Source organism: Puma concolor, chromosome A3, assembly GCF_028749965.1.
Source record: "Puma concolor isolate L17-30 chromosome A3, mPumCon1.1.hap2, whole genome shotgun sequence".
Lineage (NCBI taxonomy): Eukaryota > Metazoa > Chordata > Mammalia > Carnivora > Felidae > Puma > Puma concolor.
The window spans coordinates 89129004-89149173 of NC_141669.1; the positions used below are offsets into that span (position 1 = coordinate 89129004).

The 20170-nt window shown below is 40.7% G+C and overlaps 1 protein-coding gene across 5 annotated transcripts in view; it reads left to right on the top strand.

Annotated features, from left to right (window-relative positions):
• The window catches only part of LIMS1 (LIM zinc finger domain containing 1), a 154841-nt gene that overhangs the window by 47801 nt on the left and 86870 nt on the right, over window positions 1-20170 (top strand). For 3 of the 5 annotated variants that reach the window (XM_086701481.1, XM_086701482.1, XM_086701478.1), the window contains one exon: window positions 8896-9010. The exons of the other annotated variants lie outside the window; for them this stretch is intronic. The gene's annotated coding sequence lies outside the window, so the exon portion shown is untranslated. Of the gene's footprint in view, window positions 1-8895; window positions 9011-20170 lie in introns of those variants that run through there. 5 annotated transcript variants of the gene reach the window in all.

A 20170-nucleotide genomic window follows, 5' to 3' on the forward strand; every position in this document is an offset into this window, starting at 1 on the left:
AACCAGCGAAACTGTGGCTTCTTCTTGTTCCCTGAGGCACAAGTGCCTGACATGTACTAGCAGATGGTGCTTCTTTGTTATCCCCATCCCTGGGAATGTCCTCTCCCTCCTTTTCTGCTTTGTGAGCACAGCCAGTTGAGACTCACATTAGTCCCTTACCCCCTAAAGCCATCCCTGCAGCTTCTCTGTGCCCTGGCTCCTTGCAAACACTGCCTCGACTAATTCTCAGAATACTGTGATGTGTTTTGTATGTATCTCACAGTCTAGGGAGCTACTCAGGGGAAGGGGCTGTGCCTTGTTCAGCCTTCTGTGCCTTGTGCCCATACAGTTAGTTACAAGGTAGTCATTGGGTACATATTTGCTAAAATGAAAATGAAGGGAAGTTTCTGGTGTACAGGTTATTTGTTTGCCACTCACCCCTCTGTTTTAGTGGTACAAACTGGGTAATGATAAGTTAACATTTGCATTGGCACAGAAGTTAATTTTTACTGTTTTACATTCTTAACAAATGCAATTTCTCTGAATTATGATACTTCACTTTTTAAGTAAGAGGTGCTTCATATATTTTTAAACTACTGTTTAGCATTTCTGGAAACTTACAATGCAGGAGTTAAAAAATGAAAAGCTGTTTTTTCTGGGAAATGAAATCGTATCCATCTATTCTTCCTTCTTACCAAATCACTGTTGAATGCACTTATGAGCTTGTACATGTTTTGACACTCTAGGGAAGTATATCATGAATTGCCAGTTAGTCACCAATAATTTCTAATTGTGACTCAGTTTTTAACAAAGTACATTCTTTGCACTTAGGTGTGTAAACACTTGTTTCGTGTGTATCTGACCCATATACCCCATCCTATTTTGTTTTATACTCTCTAAATAGAAACATTTTTATTTTGAAATAGTTTTGCAGTGTTAAAGCTAACACTATAACTTGGTAGTATGATAAGATCCTGGCCACATGGATATGAAATGTCTTTGCTTTCCTGCACCCCCATTAGCCAGAAGGCTTAATGCTCTGGCTGAACTCTAAAAAGCATCTCTGCTGTCATAAGTATGATGAATGTTTGTGTTAGTTCATAAAATGTAAATGAGTTTTTAATCTATTTCTCAAGAAACATGATGATGTGGGGGTATCCTTTCTTCCTCAAGAATAAATTAAATCTTAAATTTCATGTTAGTATCTGGATTCATTATCCCATTTCACCTTTTTTGGTATGCATTCGTGGGATTTTGCAGGCATTTTTGTGCCGAAGTGCTGTATATTTATGGTTCTGATTTTTATCATTTCAGCTAACACTCACTCTGAGATGATAGAGAATTTTGTAACAAAAGCACCTAGGGGCGCCTGGGTGGTGCAGTCGGTTAAGCGTCCGACTTCAGCCAGGTCACGATCTCGCGGTCCGTGAGTTCGAGCCCCGCGTCAGGCTCTGGGCTGATGGCTCAGAGCCTGGAGCCTGTTTCCGATTCTGTGTCTCCCTCTCTCTCTGCCCCTCCCCCATTCATGCTCTGTCTCTCTCTGTCCCAAAAATAAATAAACGTTGAAAAAAAAAATTTAAAAAAAAACAAAAGCACCTTGTTTGACTTTTTTTATTTTTATTTTATTTATTTATTTATTTATTTATTTTTATTTTTTTTTCAGTATATGAAATTTATTGTCAAATTGGTTTCTGTACAACACCCAGTGCTCATCCCAAAAGGTGTCCTCCTCGATACCCATCACCCACCCCTCTTCTCCCTCCCACCGCCCATCAACCCTCAGTTTGTTCTCAGTTTTTAAGAGTCTCTTATGCTTTGGCTTTCTCCCACTCTAACCTTTTTTTTTTTTTTTTTTTCCTTCCCCTCCCCCATGGGTTTCTGTTAAGTTTCTCAGGATCCACATAAGAGTGAAAACATATGGTATCTGTCTTTCTCTGTATGGCTTATTTCACTTAGCATCATACTCTCCAGTTCCATCCACGTTGCTACAAAGGACCATATTTCATTCTTTCTCATTGCCACGTAGACTTTTTTTTTTTTAAGCCCAATGTGGGTCTTGAACTCATGACCCTGAGATCAAGACCTGAACTGAGATCAAAAGTCAGACGCTTAACTGACTGAGCCACTCAGGTACCCCGCCTTGTTTGACTTTTTACATTTATGATTTCATTTAATCTTTGTGTAGCCAAGTTATTATCCCATTTTGTAGTTGCTAAAGCTGAATACACCGAACCAAGATGTTACATCTAGTAAGTGGTACAATTAAGACTGTAAACCAGGGACTTTTACCTGTAGTCAGGGCACCTTCCACCATTGTATGGTGTTTCCATGCATATTGAACTTATTACTAGCCTAAAGCTGTGGTTTTCAGCTATGTTAAATACATTTACATTTTTTTATTCATGTTTAATATACATACAAAAGAGTGCACAAATCTTTATTTATTTTTTTTAATGTTTTACTTATTCTTGAGAGAGAGAGAGACAGAGCATGAGTGAGGGAGGGACAATGAGAGAGAGGGACACAGAATCCAAAGCAGACTCCAGGCTCTGAGCTGTCAACACAGAGCCCGATATGGGGCTTGAACTCATGAGCCATGAGGTCATGACCTGAACCTAAGTCAGATGCTCAACCAACTGAGCCACCCAGGCACCCCAAGAGTACACAAATCTTAAGTACACAGGTTGATGAATTTTCACAAAGTGAACACATAAATTGAACTGTTTTGAATATGAATTAATATTAAAGTGAATTTAACATTGAGGATGTAAGACCTCTTGATTCTAAATAAATATATTTATTTTCAAACTTCTATTACACTTTCCCCAGTACTAATTTGATTGTTTAAGTGGACTTCTAATTTCCTAGTTTGTTCATTTGTTTGAGAAGCATTTACTGAGAGTCTTCTCTCTGGCAGGCATGTGCATAGGTGTGGGGAGATTCACCACTTGTAATAAACTTCCTTTTGGACCCTAATAAGGAATCAGGCAACAGATTGTGCGGTGTTAAACTCCATTTCAGGAGTACTGAGTGCCAGGCCTTATGGGAGCATGAGGAACTTAGGGAAAATATCACAGAGAAAGTGACATCTAAGTCCTGCCAGATGAATGAGAATCATCCAGAGATGCCATTGTAGACAGGAAGAGCAGAGGGAGGAGCAGGTAGGATACTGAGATGTAGCACGTAGGTCCCCATAACTGGCTTAGAGCATGTGAAGTGTGTAGTGTACCTGGGGAATGCAGAGTGGGAGCAGGGACATCTAGATCAGGAAGGATCTTTTGTCAGCCTGAGACTACTTTTATTGTTACTTAAGTTTCCTTGGCTACAAATAACAAGAATTGACTCTGGCAAACATAGGCTAAAAAGGAATTTATTGGAAAGATAGTAGGGTGGCTCAGAGAACGAAAGGGCCAAACATCCAGGTCTCTGAGAGAATAAACAACTAGAGCAACTCTGAGCATCTCAGCAGAAGAACCTGTGCAATTTCTCTGTAGGATAATATCATTAGTTGACTTGTTCTACTTCCTAAGGATTATTCTCTATTCAGATTTCTAATTTTCAAAACATAGAATCTGATTAGCTTAGTTCAGGTCCAGTGCCCAAACCAGGACCAGTCACTGTGGCCAGGGTTAAGAACAAATGCTATCTAATCAGTTGCCTGTTACGTGGTTAGGAGAGCTAGCTCTGAAACAGAGAGTGGAGGGAGGTGGGTGTGCTGCCTCAAAAGCCACGTTGCAACAGTGTGGAAAGGGGGTGGGTTGGAGACAGTGATCAGGAAGAAGTGCAAGTCCAGAGACCAGTTAGAAGGCTGTTATATTAATCCAAGTAAGAAGTGATGGCGCCAGAAGTAGGTACTATCCACAGGGATAGAAAGAGGTGAATAGACTCAGGTATTTAAAGGCAGAAAAGAAAAGACTTTGCGTTTGGACATTGTGAAGTGTGTGGACATTTGAGGAGTTGAGGATGACTCCAGTGTTTCTGGCCTTGGCCACTGAGTGAATGGGGGGACCTTGCGTGGAGAAGAGCTACTTTCAGGTGGGGAACAGGGCTTTCATTCAGTTTTGAAGTGTTAAGTTGACATACCTAAGCAGACCATGTTTAACTTGAGAATACTTGGTGCCTTTTGGGATTCCAACTTTGCCATCAGGGCCCCCTCTCTCTGACATAGAGGCACTTGCCAGCATTGTCCCTTTTTTGTCATGTCCTTGGGCAACTAGAGTCTTCCTACAATATTACCATGAAAATTGACAAGCTTCATTCCCCTGCTGTGCCTCCTGTACTTTGGACAGTTTCAGGTCTGAGTGGATATTGGGGATTATACATTGCTCATACTCAAAAAGTCTCCCAGAGCTAGGAACATTCAGGACCAAGTGCTGTCCTTTAGGATCTTTCTTAGATATCATTGTGATTAGAAAAGTCTTGTTCTTTTATGACATTCTTTTCCTGACGTGATTTTATCTGAGTTTGAAAATACTTGAAAATTGAGGAGTTACTTGATTAAAGAGTTTAAATTATAGTTGGAAGTTTTTTAGGTAGTGTTTTAATTTTAGTAGTATTCAATGTCGTAGGTTAAGTCACACCCTGACAAGTAGTTCCTTAAGATACTTTAATCAGTGCTTTGCCATTAGGTAGCTTAATGGCTTCTGAAATCCTCTGGGTCAGTAATTCTCAGTGGGGCTAGAACTGTTTCCTACAGAGCAACTGGGAACTTGTGGGGTAACAAAAAATACTCCACAATGGTTTGGGGCAAGGGGCACATAGGCATTGAGTTGGCTAGGGTCAGGGATGCTGGATGCCATGGACTTTGCATCCATAGGACTTTGATGCAGGTAAAAAAGAAAAAAAAAATTATAATTATTTGAGCATAGCACCTAATTCTATTTTAGATATAATCATGGCCTACTTTTACATGATTTCAGTAGACACTAAGTTTTTCAGGAATGCTATGAAATTTGTAAATTGAGTGAAAAATGAAGTTTGCTTAAGATTTTACTGTAAGTTCTCTCATAGGTGGTATTAATTTCTTTTTTTATCCTGTTTATAACTTCAAAGACTTTAAGATAATGATGAAAATATATTGAAAATATTAAGATAATTTTGTTTTGTTTTTGTTTTTAATGAGAGATGGTTGGAAAACTAATGTTTTCTCAAGTGAAATAGGGCAGACACCCCAGGGAAAGCATATGTCTGGGGATGAACATGATGAACTTGCTGGGTTATAGATGTGTTTCATAAATAAGAACCTAAGAAGCTTATAGAAAGGTGGAAACATTCAGTAGCACTTGCTAGACTGGGTAAATCAAATTGGGTGAAATTACCCCAGATTTTTTAAAAGGCCAGAGAGGAAAAGATACGCAAAGGCATTGAGTAAGTTACAAAATAGATATGTGTCCATTTAGAGTGTATTCTATGGAAAACATGTATCTGGATTTCCTTTTATCTGTGTGAGAATTATAAAGGAAAAAGGAAGCGTGGCAATGGATGAGTGAAAAAGGCTGGTTCTTTTAACCAGGCAGGGCACCCAAATGGTAGCTGGTAACGATATGGAACCATAGCTCCATCTGCTGGAGAGAAGCAGACCCTCTCTTGCACCATATACAAATAAAGTGACCCTCTCTGTATACATGTTAGTGAGCCACCCAGTATTTATTAAATACTCCTGTCTGAGAGGCAACACCTTGCCAGGCTCTAGGGTAGCAGTAATAAAAACTTAGATACATTCCCTGCTTTCACCTCACCATGCTTAGCTGTGATAGGCTTTCTGCTTTTAAGAAAAAGACTTCATTTTTGCATTCTGAGTTTCTCTCTTAGATTTCTCCATGGATGACTTTTAAGAAACCACGTAACCTCTTTCTGAGTATCATTTTCCTTATCTGTAAGATGAGAACGACTGTCTCTCCTACAGGCTCAGTTTAAACTATATCGAATGCCTAGTGTGTATGGCAGCCATAGGCAGGAAGGGCATAAGATAAGCAAGAGCCTTGTTCTTGCCCTCACTCGGGTTAGAAAAAGAAGCTCTTACGAGATAAGTGAGAGGGCCTCATGAGAGCCCTGAGGAGGAGTGCCTGATGCAGACAGGAGAATGGGACTGGAGAGGGGTTGAGGCACGGTTTTTTGAAGACCTTATGCTTCACTTCAGTTGTGCAAGGATGTTAAAATTAGCAAGAGGAAGATGAAAAGCTCTTCCAGGCTGAGGACTGGCATAAGCAGCAACATTGAGATGGGGGCCTACATGGCATATGTCATGGCTGGGTTGCATGAAGTGAGTGGCAGGGAGTGTCCAGAGATGAGGATTGGAGGAGGTTGGTGGGCCAGGGCATATTGGGTTTGTATTCTTCTTTAAGGGGCTTAACTTTGTGCTCAGTGCACCGGAGAGCCATTGCAGAGTTGAAGCAAGTTCTGGAGAGACACCTGGCTCCTTAGATCACTTGTTGGCTGAGTCTCCTGGATTTGGTTAAAGGCAGAGAGTTAGGAGGCTGCCGCTGTAGACCAAGTGTGTAATCATGAGGGCTAGAATGGTAACAGGGCTAAAAATGAGAGTGAAGTAGCACAGAGGGACTAATTTAAAAATGAGTTAGGAGTTAAAATTAGCAGAAGTGGTTGGTTTGAAGGTAAGAAATCAGGGGTGACTGGGAGATTCCTAACTTGGGTGACTGGTTGGATAATGTTGCTGTACCTAAGAGAGTACATATAAAAGGAAGAGCTGGCTATGGGCATGGCAGGAGGGGGTGAGTGGTTTATTTAGTCATCTTGAGTTAGGGTGTCTCCATGAAAGCAGCCAGAAGACAATTTGATGCATGACTGCAGGTTCAAGAGAAAGGTCTGGCCGGTGTTGCTAACATGGGGGGAGTAGTGGAGCCATGAGAGATGGTGAGTCGTCAGGGAGAATGTTCATAGTGTTCACAAGCAGGGAGCCAGGGTACGAATTAGGGAAGTTGCCACACCTAAAAGGCAGGCAAAGGAAGGGGATCCTACAGAGGAGACAGTGATGGGATGATTGGAAGGACAGGATAATGGCCTGGAGACCAAGGGTTTTGAGTTGAAAATGTCCAGGAGAGCACTGTTTATAAATGTCTAACGTAAGATAAGGATTGAAAAATGTGTTCTGGATTTGCTCTTGCCTAGAAGAATTTATCCGAAGAGAGGAGGAGGGGGTGAGATAAAAGCGAGAAGGACTCAAGATAGACTTCTCCTAGTCACCTCCCTAGGCATGTGTGCCCCCTTTGTTCATCACAACACCCTGTTTCCTTCACAGTGCGTGGTGATCAGTAAAGAATTGGGACACAAAGAAATGGCAGATGTTTGCCTCTCTGGATTTTAATTGCAATAACATAAGTTACTTTCTTGAAGAGAATTCCATATGCTGGGAATTTAGCTCACAAGACTTCCGTTCTTTTACTTCTCCCAGGAGAGATTGTGGCTGCTTTCCAGGGTTTATATCTCCGGTATAGTACTATCCCTCATGGGAGTGGGGGTGAGAGGCCTCTTCTTACCCACAAACAGCCTTGTACTTCCAGTTTCCTTCTATATCCCACTCACACCCCTCAAAACAAAGTAAGTAAATCAAGGCCAGAAAAGTCCTCTGGCTGGAATTGTACATATGTTTAGTCTTGTATTTCAAGTCCAAACCCAACTCTGGTGGTTAGGCTTTAGAGTGAGCCATGGAGATGGAGCCTGTGTGGTGCCCCCAGGGGTGCTGGGCCAGAGCCCTGAAGTTTAGAGCTCACTGCCTACAGCTTGTCTTAGGTGAGCTCTTTCACCTCTCCAGACATCAGACTGCTTCCCTATAGAGTAGATGGAGTTCCAGGGTGCCTGTCACATCTGCCCTTCTACTGACAGTCGCCATCTCTCAATACTGCCAATACCCAGTCTCCATTGTTGGCATAACAAGCAAAGGTGAGGAATTGTTCTCTTGTTTTTAAAGATTAACCTCAGGTCCTATAACCAAGAAATGCTGTTATCATTCTTAAAATGACTGCTTTATAATAAATTTTTTAAGGGACTTTCTTGTAATATTCTCAATGAATCAGGGCAAGGAAGTCTTCATTCATGGAGGCGGAAGCCTGTATTAAATGCTCCTGAGTTCCTCCATCTCTACCAAAGATCCCTTGATTAGTCTTCAATGGAAACTTGGCACCCAGGAGTCCTGCGAAGTGACTCAGTCGGATGTATGAGGCCTCATTAGCATTGGCCCTGCTCCTTCTCTGCACTGTGTGTGTCAAGGATATCTGGGACAGAAGGCTATTTCCCCTACTTAGCCTGCCAGAGTTTGGCCTGCCTGCCTTTAAACTGGGCTGAGCTACCAGGAGGATAAAATAGACTAGCTGTTCAACACTGACATGGTAAAGCATTCAGAGGAGACTTAAAAGAGGCTCTATTATTTCAAACATGTAGATACTATCAAGATCCAAAAGGGTGGAGAATATCTTTTTATGAAAGCTTCACCTCTTTCTATACTAATTATTGTTTGTTTTTCTAAATATTTTCTGCACAGCTTTCAATAAATTTGTGGATGAATTTCTTAACTTAGTAAGGTACATAAAACAACAGGATATGAGTTATGACATTTAGGGGTGTTGCCTTATTGCTTCAGAACTTTGGGGTTATCGTGTAACATACCATGTCACATGACTTGACTGAATGCAGGAAAAAAAGCCCTCAATTTGGTTTCATTGGCTTAAATATAGCTCAAGGCAACAGACACAAAATTAAGATGAGGAAGTACTATACAGTATAGGAAACAGGAGCTTTTAAAGATAATCCACTGTAATCTGGAACTGGTTGCCCAGGCCCTGATAAATGAGAGAAAATAAGAGCAAAAGTACCAGAAAGGAGATTCTTTATTCTTGAGGTGAGAACAAGAGAGTGTAGAGGCTCATCAGGTAAAGTGCTCGGAATATCAACTTGCTTTTGCAGAGGTGGGGCTGTGTGTGCAAAGTGATTAAGACAAAGGAGTGGAAGTCTGAGAGAAGACATCCATCGAAAAGACATTCGTCTAAACTTGCATATCCAGTAACAGGAACAGTCTTGGGTAAGTTGTAGTAGCTTTTAGCCATGCTAATTAAATTTTCCTTTTCGCTGCTGCAAAGTATAATGGTTGTGGTTCTAACTTCCTGTGGGTGCATATTTAATTACTGAGTATATGTAAAAGTAACTTTATATTTTGTTGGTTTTAAAGTGGATGAGGAAGGGAGGCTATACCCTTATATTTGTAGAGAAAACATTAACAGTCTTGATAATGTTTTGTGCCATATGGTCCTGCAGAAGCATAGAGTGCTTTTTGTCATTTTATTACATTAAATATTTTTAACCCACATTCTGTGTAGGGTCTTAAAATAAAATAATCATATACTGTTTAGCACTACGGTTAGTGAGTATCTGTCTTGCCATGGTATGGAAAAAGCAACTATAACTACTTGAGTTATTTATTCGTTAACCTATATAAGTCTGTAAAAACCAGCAGGCCATTTTTAAAGTGATCTTAATGCACTAAATCTACATTTGTAAAACATTTATTGAGAGGTGATTATTCACCCCAGAAGGATCTTGTGCCTTACACATGATCTGCCTTACACAGTGTACTTCCTTAGAGATTTAAATGTAGTTATGAAAACATTTATTTTGCAGTCAGTCTCCAGGAACATGATAACCTTGAGAGGAACATAGCTGTGATATAGAATAGGGTGATGTGTAAGGGGCTTTCTTATTTTGTATGTTACATATTTATAGATATGTTTTTTATAAACACATTGTCATGAAATAAGCAATAGTTATAGTATTAAGAGAACAGATTTATTTTTTTCAGGGACAAGAAATAAAAAGTTCTAAAGGATGATCGCTTTGCTTTGGGTCTTGCAAGTTAATAGAAATTAACTTCAAATTAACTGCCTTGCAACAACAAGGCAGTGTACATGGCTCATAGAATAAAAAATGAAAAAGATACTTTGGATAAACATACATAAAGATGGTGTAAAAAAAATTGCCCCCAAATAACCAAGCATAATCAGACCAACATGAGTATACTGTCAAGTTTGGAGGCATAACCAAAAGTTAGGAGTGACTTGTAATTCTCAGGGACCAGCACCATTTAGTTGATTCTTAAGTTGGGCTTTGAAGAATGAGTAAATTTCAGCATTTAAACAATGATGGGGAAGGGTATTCTTCTAGCGAGTTGGTGACATCTTCAGCAAAAGTCAGTTTTACTTCCTTGTTCAGAATCCTCCCATTGCCTTTTCACCTCGCCTGAATGGAACCTGGAATCCTTATTCTGGTCTGCAAGGGCATACTTGATATGCACCCTGCCCTTGGTTTCCTCTTTCTTTCAGATGCCATATCTCTACTGCCCCTTTCCACTAGACTCTAAGATTGATGAAGCAGGGGCTTTGTCTTCCATGTTCCCTCCTGTATCTCCAGTGCCTAGCTCTAAGTGCTCAATAAATGAGTATACAATGAATGAAAATAATTCAAAAGACATCTAATGTGCTAGGATGTAAGATGTGTTTGCAGGATAAGAGTGATAGGGAGTGCGCATAGATTACTGGTCTTGAATACGATATAAAGTTTTGGGTGATTTTAAGGGACTGGATATGGTAACATTGCAGGTGAAGGATGGACCTGGAGAACTCCCGTTGCCTGACTACTATTGCAGAGATTTGCTTCTCTCTCTTTTGCTTTTTTTTTTTTCTTAAATCTGCTCCCCTTCTCTTATGTTTTCTTTCTCTCACTAATTCTTTCCTTTACCCCCTGTGATTCTGTTACCATCTTCTATCTTTTCTAAAGGGAGGAAATCTGTCAGGAGCTGGTCCTTCTTCTCTATCCCCCAGCCCCACCAGGACCTGGAGTTGTTGTCCTCCTGTGGAAGGGGTCCTAGCGGTAGAATGAGATTCAGACGCTAGATTGCATTGATGCATAATAAACTTCTTTAAGCCAGACTGTCAAAAGGATTGGCATTTGTAATAAATAATAGCAGGTATTTGGGAAAAGTCAGGTGGAAAATAAGAAAATAGCATCATCCAAGAGGGGAATTCAGTCTTCAAGGTTGTCAGCTCAGCACACTGTTAGCAACAACTTGGAGGAAATCATAAAAAATTTTTCACAGATCAGCCAGAAATAAACTCCAGACTGCCAAATCAGGTGTGATTTCTTAGAGAAGTTGCTTTTCATTCCCTATGATCCTGTTTGGTCTGGTCAGTAATCAAAAGTCAATATTCAGTTTGATTTTACTTCTTTCTAAGACCATTATAAAAGTATTCATTCATTGTGTATCTGATGAGACACAGGGAAATAAAGGATGTATCCATGCATCTTAGGAGAATGGAGTGCACACACATGAAGTAGCTAAAATTATAACAAAGCTACATTTAAATTTAGGCAGTAGCAGGATGCCTGGGTGTGGCTCAGTCGGTTAGGCATCTGACTTCGGCTCAAGTCATGGTCTCACACTTCATGGGTTCAAGCCCCATGTCAGGCTCTGTGCTGATAGCTCAGAGCCTGGAGCCTGCTTCAGATTCTGTGTCTCCCTCCCTCTCTGCCCCTCCCCCGCTCATTTTCTCTCTCCCTCCATCTCTCTCTCTCTCAAAAATAAATAAAAGATAAAGAATATTTTAAAAACAAATAAATTTAGGCAGTAGCAATGAGCTATTGATAACGATCCTAAGGAGAAAGCGAGCAGCAGCCAGAATTTTGACATAAATTTTAACGATTTGTCAATGTGTAGACCAGTGGAGAGGTGAAGGGAAGAATATGGCAGATAAATAAATGATGGAAATAGATAATACAACTGTGGGGAAGGGGACAGATTTTGCTAGAAAGCGCCCCACATCCCTGACTGGTAAGGGTGATTCTGTGGAAGTAATTAGAATGGAAAGGAAGGAAAAAAGAGTCTTGTACTCCAGACTTTCTATGACTAACCCCAAAATGACTAAATCAGCAGCCGAACATACCCACAGGGTTTCTGAGACTCCAAGAAAGGGAAGTAACAGTCACTGAGAATGCACTTTGTGTTGGTAAGTGCTTAAATGTTTTCTTTCTATTGAAGTCCTTGAAACATTGAGGGGGTTTTATTATGACCACATTTATAAATGGAGACCTAATCTGTAGGTGAAGAAATCTGCCCTGGCTAATAAGAGATAGAGCCAGGATTCTAGTCCAGGCTGCCACTTCCCCTTGTTTTCTGGGATACATTTCTTTATTCAGTAAACCTAGATTGGTGCTATCCAATAAACACATGAGCCACATCATATGTGTAGTTTAAACTTTTCTACTAGCCAGTGCAAAATGAAACAGGTGAAATTTATTTTCATAATATATTTTCTTTAACTCCATATGCCAAGCTATTGTCCAAACTATATACATATCATGTAACATATTAAAAACTATTGAGATATTTTACATTTTTGTGAGCTAAATCTTTGACATCCCAAGTCTGTTTTACACTTAAAGCACATCTTGATGTGAACTTAGCCACATTTCAAGTTGCTGCATGTGGCTACCAAATGAGCAGAAGTCCAAGAAAAAGGATTGAGGCTCATCCTGAAAAATCAAAGGTAGAAGCTCTGCCTTGAAGTCATAGGGAGGAATTAAGATGGGGCAGGAGAGCAGCTTCCCCTAAGATGGAAAAACTATGGAAGGCAGGACTGCTTATTAAAGGAAAGTAAAGATGCAGAGCACAAAGCACAGAGTTTTGGAGTCGCTGTGTTGTACACTGGAAACTAATGTAAACACTGTGTCTCAACTATACTTCAATAAAAAATTAAATAACTAAATTAAGAAAGTAAAAAAAATGTTTTTAATTAAGAAAATAAAGACATGGGGTGCTTGCCTGGCTCAGGCGATGGAGCATGTGAGTCTTAATCTTGGGGTTGTAAATTCAGGCCCCATGTTGGGTGTAGATATTACATAAAAATAAAATCTTAAAAAATGTAAAAAAGAAAGTAAAGACATTACCATGTCATTTAAGACATATTACGGACTGAAGGGCCATTTATGGAGAGCGGTAAAGTCATACCAATCTTTATCACTACCTCCAGTAACGACCACAGGAAAACTGTGGCATTGAGTGCTAGATGCTGAACCATATTTAGCCAGGGGGATAACATGTTTTGGCAAATGTGGTAACCATTAAGAATGGAACCACAGCTCTTAATACATATATTTATATATATGCATGGTGTTAACAAAAGAATGTCTTCTTCCAAAGGCCTAATGCCTTTTTCAGATGGGAAATGTAATGTCCTGCTTTAGGAAATAACCATGAACAAACTACCTTATATGGGAATTTCCACAGACTTCAGCTCTACCTAGAGCAAGATAAATGATAGTTTCAGACTTCTATTGCAGCAAAACAGGAATTATTTTAAAATGTTCTTGGAATTTCCCCTTCATTCCCTTCCTGTGATTGTGCTGCCTATTTTGTTGCCTTTGTCCCACTTAACCCCTGTCCTTCAGTCTTTTCCTGTTATATTTACTTTACTTTTCTTTTCTTTCTTTTTTTTTTTTTTGATGGTAAGCTGTGTACTAGGGTCATGTTCTCGGTTCTCTTACATCTTGGACTTTAATTCTTCTTCTTTAATTCTTTTCCTACACCTGAAAAGTGAAAAGGATGAATTAGAAACCTTCACCATCATTCACATCCTTCACTTTGCAGCTTGGAGACTCATTTTTTAAAATAATAGTGAATATATATATATATATATATATATATATATATATATTTTTTTTTTTTTTTTTTTTAATTTTAGAGAGAGCACACAAGCAGGGGAGAGGGGCAGAGGGAGAAGGAGAGAATCTTAAACAGGGTCCACACTCAGCACAGAGCCCAACGAGGGGCTCCATCCCATGACCCTGGAATCATGACCTCAGCTGAAATCAAGAGTCTGATGCTCAACTGAGTGAGCTATGGCTGCCCCCCATGGTGAAATACATTTTTAAGTGTATAGTTCAGTGGCATTAACTACATTAACATTGTTGTGCTACCATCTCCAGAACTCTTTTCCTCTTGCAGAACTGAAAATCTTAACTCCCCATTCCCCTCCATCCCCAGCCCCTGGCACCCACCATTCTATTTTCTGTCTCTATGAATTTGACTACTTCAGATACCTCATGTTACGTTTAATCGTAAGCATTTGTCTTTTTGCAACTGGCTTATTTCGCTTAGTGTAATGTCTTTAAGGCTCATTCATGTTGTTGTATGTCTCAGAATTACCTTCCTTTTTGAGGCTGACTAATATTTCATTGTGTGTATATATCACATTTTGTTTATTCATTTGTCAGCAGATATTTGTGTTGTTTCCACTTTTGTTTTGGCTGTCATGAATAATACTGCTGTGAACATAGGTGGACAGATATCTCTTGGAATCCCTGTTTTCAGTTTGTTTAGATACAGAAGTAGAGTTGTTCGGTCACATGGTAACTCAGTTATTTTTTGAGCATGACCATACTGGTTTTCATAGTGGCTGCACCATTTCATATTCCCACTGATGGTGCAGAAGGGTTCCAATATCTCCACATCCTGAACGTTTGTTATTTTCCTTTTTTCTTTTTCTTTTTTTTAATAGTAGCCATCCTAATTTGTTTAAAGTGGTATCTCATTTTGATTTTGATTTGCATTACTCTAATGACTAATGATATTGAGCATCCTTTTATGCACTTATTGGCCATTTGTATACCTTCTTTGGAGAAAAGTCTATTCAGGTCTCCTGCCCACTTTTTAATCTGGTTGGTTTTTTGGTTGTGGTTGAATTGTATGAGCTCTTTATAGATTCTGGATATTAACTCCTTATCAAATATATAATTTGCAAATATTTTCTCCCATTCCATGTGTTGTTTTTTAACTCTGTTGTTTATGTCCTTTGATGCACAAAAGGGTTTTTTTTTTGTTTTTTGGGGTTTTTTTGAGGGCTTAAAGAACAGCATTTATTATCTCTTAGTTCTGGAGGCCAGGTGTCTGAGATCAAGGTGTTGGCTGGGCTGGTTCCTCCTCAGAAGGTTATGGGGGAGAATCTGTTCCATGTCTCTCCCCTATCTCCTGGGGGCTTTCCTGGCAAGCTTTTGCATCCTTGACTTGTAGAATCATCACTACCATTCCTGGGTTTGTTCTCATGGCCTCCTTCCTGTGTGTATGATGCACAGAAGTTTTTAATGTTGATGTAGTCCCAGTTATCTATTTTTACTTTTGTTGCCTCTGCTTTTGGTGTCCTATCCAAGAAATCATTGCCACATTCAGTGTCATGAAGCTTTTCCCATATGTTTTCTTCTAAGAGTTTTATTTGACCCATTTGGAGTTAATTTCTGTATATGGTGTAAGATTAAGAGTTCAACTCAATTTTTTTGCTTGTGGATATAAATTTTCCCACCACTATTTGTTGAAAAGACTCTCCCCATTGAATGGTCTTGACACCCTTGTCTAAATGGTCTTGACACCCATTTGACCATATTTGTGAGGGTTTATTTCTAGGCTCTCAGTTCTATACCATTGGTCTGTGTGTCTGTTTTTTTTTAAATTTTTTTTTTAATGTTTATTATTTTTGAGAGAGAGAGAGACAGAGAGCAAGCAGGGAAGGGGCAGAGAGAGGGAGACAGAATCGGAAGCAGGCTCCAGGCTCTGAGCTCTCAGCACAGAGCCCAACGCAGGGCTTGAACTCACAGACCGCGAGATCATGACCTGAGCCGTAGTTGGCCACCCAACTGACCGAGCCGCCCAGGCGCCCCTGTGTGTCTGTCTTTATGCCAGTTGCATGCTTGCACACTGTTTGATATTAGACTTTTATAGTAAGTTTTGAAGTCAGTGTGAGACCTCCAACTTTGTCTCTTTCAAGATTCATTTGGCTTTTTGGGGTCTCCTGGAATTTCATATGGATTTTAGGATGGATTTTTTCTATTTCTGCAGAAAAACATTATTGAGATTTTGATAGGGATTAAAGCCTCATTTTTGAATTCTGTAAAGTAAAGGGGTTATTTTTGCCCAGGAATTTAAATCAAGGCAGAAGTTTCTACCTATAGCAAGATGTCAAAGAAGGCCTTGAGGCTTGGGGATGGCCTTAGGCATCTATGGGTGGTGGGAGGCATATGCTGGAATAGTTCTGTTGGAGCAAAGATTAGGAACAAGGAATGATCTCACATATACTTGCAGTAGTGCCTTAAAACATGCTTAATGAATTGTGTAGGGGTCTTCACTCTCTGCTGCAGACACTTTTGACTTCTGATACCCTTTTTGACTTCTCTGTGACCCAGTAGTAGTATACTGAGTGGCTGACATTGCTATAGTAATTAATTATCTTCCCCACTCTGTTTCTAAATTTTTTATTTTTTCAACGTTTATTTATTTTTGGGACAGAGAGAGACAGAGCATGAACGGGGGAGGGGCAGAGAGAGAGGGAGACACAGAATCGGAAACAGGCTCCAGGCTCTGAGCCATCAGCCCAGAGCCCGACGCAGGGCTCGAACTCATGGACCGCGAGATCGTGACCTGGCTGAAGTCGGACGCTTAACCAACTGCGCCACCCAGGCGCCCCTTCCCCACTTTGTTTCTAATACGCTATTTAATTCTTACAAAAAGATTGTGAAGTAAACAAACATGTGCTGTCTTTGATGTACAAGCAAGGAAAGTGAAGACTTTGCAGAAAACTTGCTGGTGGCCATGTAATAGCTAGAATGGCAGAAAAGCCAGAGGGAGGCCTCAGGAGCCTGGTGCAGCCTTCCCTCTGTGGGGCACTTGGGCACCAAAGCCAAAGGGTAGAGATGTGATCACTCCTTACAGTGGTGGAGGCTTTATGGAAACCATCTAGTATAACCCACTGGCTCCTTTGACTCTCTGCTGCCTGTCCTTAAGGGGACACAAAAGAGTGTGCTAAGTTGGGGGAACAGTGGTTGGGGAAGGTGGCTCATTGTGGGAAGGGGATTCACAGTTGGAAGGAAAAAAAATGGCTGGCAAGGAGGCCAGAAAGGTAAGTACGTTGTGAAGAGTTAGGGAGAGGGACAGTACATGGTTCCCCCAACTGAAAAGGCACTTTGAGACCAGAAAAGGAAGCAGGTGGCTCCATACAGTTTACAGACTTTTATTTAGGGTAATTTACTGACAAGGGGGCAAAGGGTGGGGAGGATAGAGCAGAAAACAATCCATGGCAGCTGCATAGTTATTTTCCATAAAGTCCAGATCTTAGTCTACAGATTTTATAGAGCAAGGGGACATGCAGAAGGGCACTATAGTGAGATCAAAGGGTTTGCACACACCTCAAAGGGCTTGCATGCACCTGACAGCTAACCTTTAATTAGATCTTGTGGCATCACCTGTGCATCAGGAAGGGGGAGGGCTATGTTATATCTAACATAGAGAGGCCAAAACAAGCCTTACTCATCCCAGCCATGGCAGGCATTTCTAAGGTATGCATGTCAGTCTCCAAGGGGCCTGGAACATATAGCCCCCAAAGAAGCCATCAGTTGAACTTGAACATGATACAGAGCCAAAGGGATGGGGTCAGTATTGTCAGCACTCCTACATATGTTGCATATGTTATGCCAAAGTCTTTAAACTGTATCCTATATAAAATAGACATCCATAGAAATCTTCTAAACTGAGACATGGTATGATCAGATTTGCACTAAGAAAAACTTTGATGGCAGTAGGGGAGAGGAGAAATATTGATAATGGTGATATTTATTTTGTATTTAACACTTAGTATGTGCCACTTGTCAACCTTAAAAATAAAATAGCCAGTTATTTTCCTAGGAAAATGAGTTTATCTGGGAATAGGATTGGAACTGCAATTTGGGACAAGTAAACTATGGCAAACCATAGGTAAGTCCAAAGGGACAAAGGGAAGCTTGCTTTTATTAGGTGTTAAGGGGAAATTGGGGAGGATTGTTGTGAACAAAAGTTCACTAGGGAAGAACAGGAGTTTGAGACTGTGATTGATTTTGGAGCAGGGAGCGATTGTCCCACTTTTTCTTAAAAGCCAGAGATAAAATTTCTATGGGAAAAGTGCCCTTTCTTGTCAAGATAAGAATTACCTTCCTTCTTCCTGCTGATTATGAGTGGTGATGGTGCGTTAGTGAGAGCTCCCCCTTCAGGGCTTCCTGCCATTTTCAGTGAGGTTTCCATGTGCTTTTCGTAGGAGCTGTATGGGGTATGGCTATAACAATTTCCTTTTTAGAAATAAAAGTGGGGCACTGGGGTGGCTCAGTCCATTAAATGTCTGATGTCATCTCAGGTCATGATTTCACGGTTCGTGGGTTTGAGCCCCACATTGAGCTCCGTGCTTACAACTCAGAGCCTGGAACCTGCTTTGCATTCTGTGTCTCCCTCTCTGTCTGCCCCTCCCCGACTTGCACTCTGTTGATCTCGCTCTCAAAAATAAATCAACATTAAACAAATTTGAAAAAAAAGAAAGAAAAGAGGGGCACCTGGTGGCTCAGTGGGTTAAGCATTGACTCGATTTTGGCTCAGGTCACCATGGTTTGTGAGATCAAGCCCCAAGTGGGGCTCAGCACTGGCAGTGTGGAGCCTTCTTGAGATTCTCTCTCTCTCTCCCTCTCAAAATAAAGAAATAAACATTTTTTTTTTTAAAGTGGGGGGCCTGGATGGTTCAGTGAGTTAAGCATCCAACTCTTGGTTTCAGCTTGGGTCATGATCTTGTAACTTCATGGGTTCGAGCCCCACTTCGGACTCCGTGCTGGCGGTGCAGAGCATTCTCGGGATTCTCTCTCTCTCCCTCTCTGCCCCTCTCCCCTCACGTGCTCTCTTTCAAAATAAATAAACTTTTTTTTTTTTAATTTTTTTTTTCAACGTTTATTTATTTTTGGGACAGAGAGAGAGCATGAATGGGGGAGGGGCAGAGAGAGAGGGAGACACAGAATCGGAAACAGGCTCCAGGCTCTGAGCCATCAGCCCAGAGCCTGACGTGGGGCTCGAACTCCCAGACCGCGAGATCGTGACCTGGCTGAAGTCGGACGCTTAACTGACTGCGCCACACAGGCGCCCCAATAAACTTTTTTTTTTTTTAAAGTAGCTATTAAGTATCAAAGCTGGGATCTGAGTTCAAGGCTGGTTGACTCTGAACCCAGCCTCTTAAGGAGAGTGAGGATGGGGTCATCAGCTGGGTATGCAGGACACTATGGGAAGGACCTTAGACATGTAAATATAAATGAAGAGAGAAATGGAAATGACATCTCATGCATTAAATCAACTACTTTTGGTGAGTGGGTTGGTGAGAAAGAAGTTGCTGAGGATGACTTCAAGAGTTTAGTTTGGGCATCCAGGTGACCAGGGACCCTCTTTTTTTTCAGTTTATTTATTTATTTTGAGAGACAGAGACAGTGTGAGTTGGGGAGGGGCAGAGAGAGAGAATCCCAAGCAGGCTCCACACGGCCAGCACAGAGCTCAACGTGGGGCTCGAACCCATGAAACTGCAAGACCATGACCCAAGCCAAAACTAAGAGCTGGGCTCTTAACCCACTGAGCCACCCAGGTGCCCCGCCCAGGGACACCTTTGATCAGAAGGCCATATTGGGCACTGCTGTACAATATTTGGGGGGCAGTGGGGGCAGCTGGTGATAAATAGAATGTAGTGAAACATGCCAGTTATCTAATACCTTTACTGTATAGGTAGTGCTTGTGCAATTAATTTTACACAGGGACGTGTTTCTAACTAGTTAAGATTCACTGTGATACAATTTTTAGGTTTATTTCTCTCTAACCTGGATATTCGGGAAAGATGTTGATCTCTTGTAAAATTTGCTATTAAAAATACTGAATTCTAGGGGTGCCTGGGTGGCTCAGTCAGTTGAGCGTCCAACTTCAGCTCAGGTCATGGCCTCACAGTTTGTGGGTTCAAGCCCTGCATTGGGCTCTGTGCTGACAGCCTGGAGCCTGCCCCCCCACTTGTTTGTTCTTTCTCTCTATCTCTCTCTCAAAATAAACATTAAATTTTTTTTAATACTGAATTCTGAAGTACAAAATGAAGTGAAACTTAATGTTATGTACAAGGTTTCTTTTTACTGTGTTCTTTCTGTTCATTTACTTCTGGGTTTTGACGTTTGTGTCTAGATCTTCATTTAGCTATTAATGGAATTGCATCTGAAAGCCCATCTTTCTGCTGGTCTTGACTATTTAACCTTAACGTGTCTTACGTTGATCCTTCTCTCTTAAACAGTTTCTTTCCAATAACTCTCTCATACTTTTCTTCTTCTGAGTGGG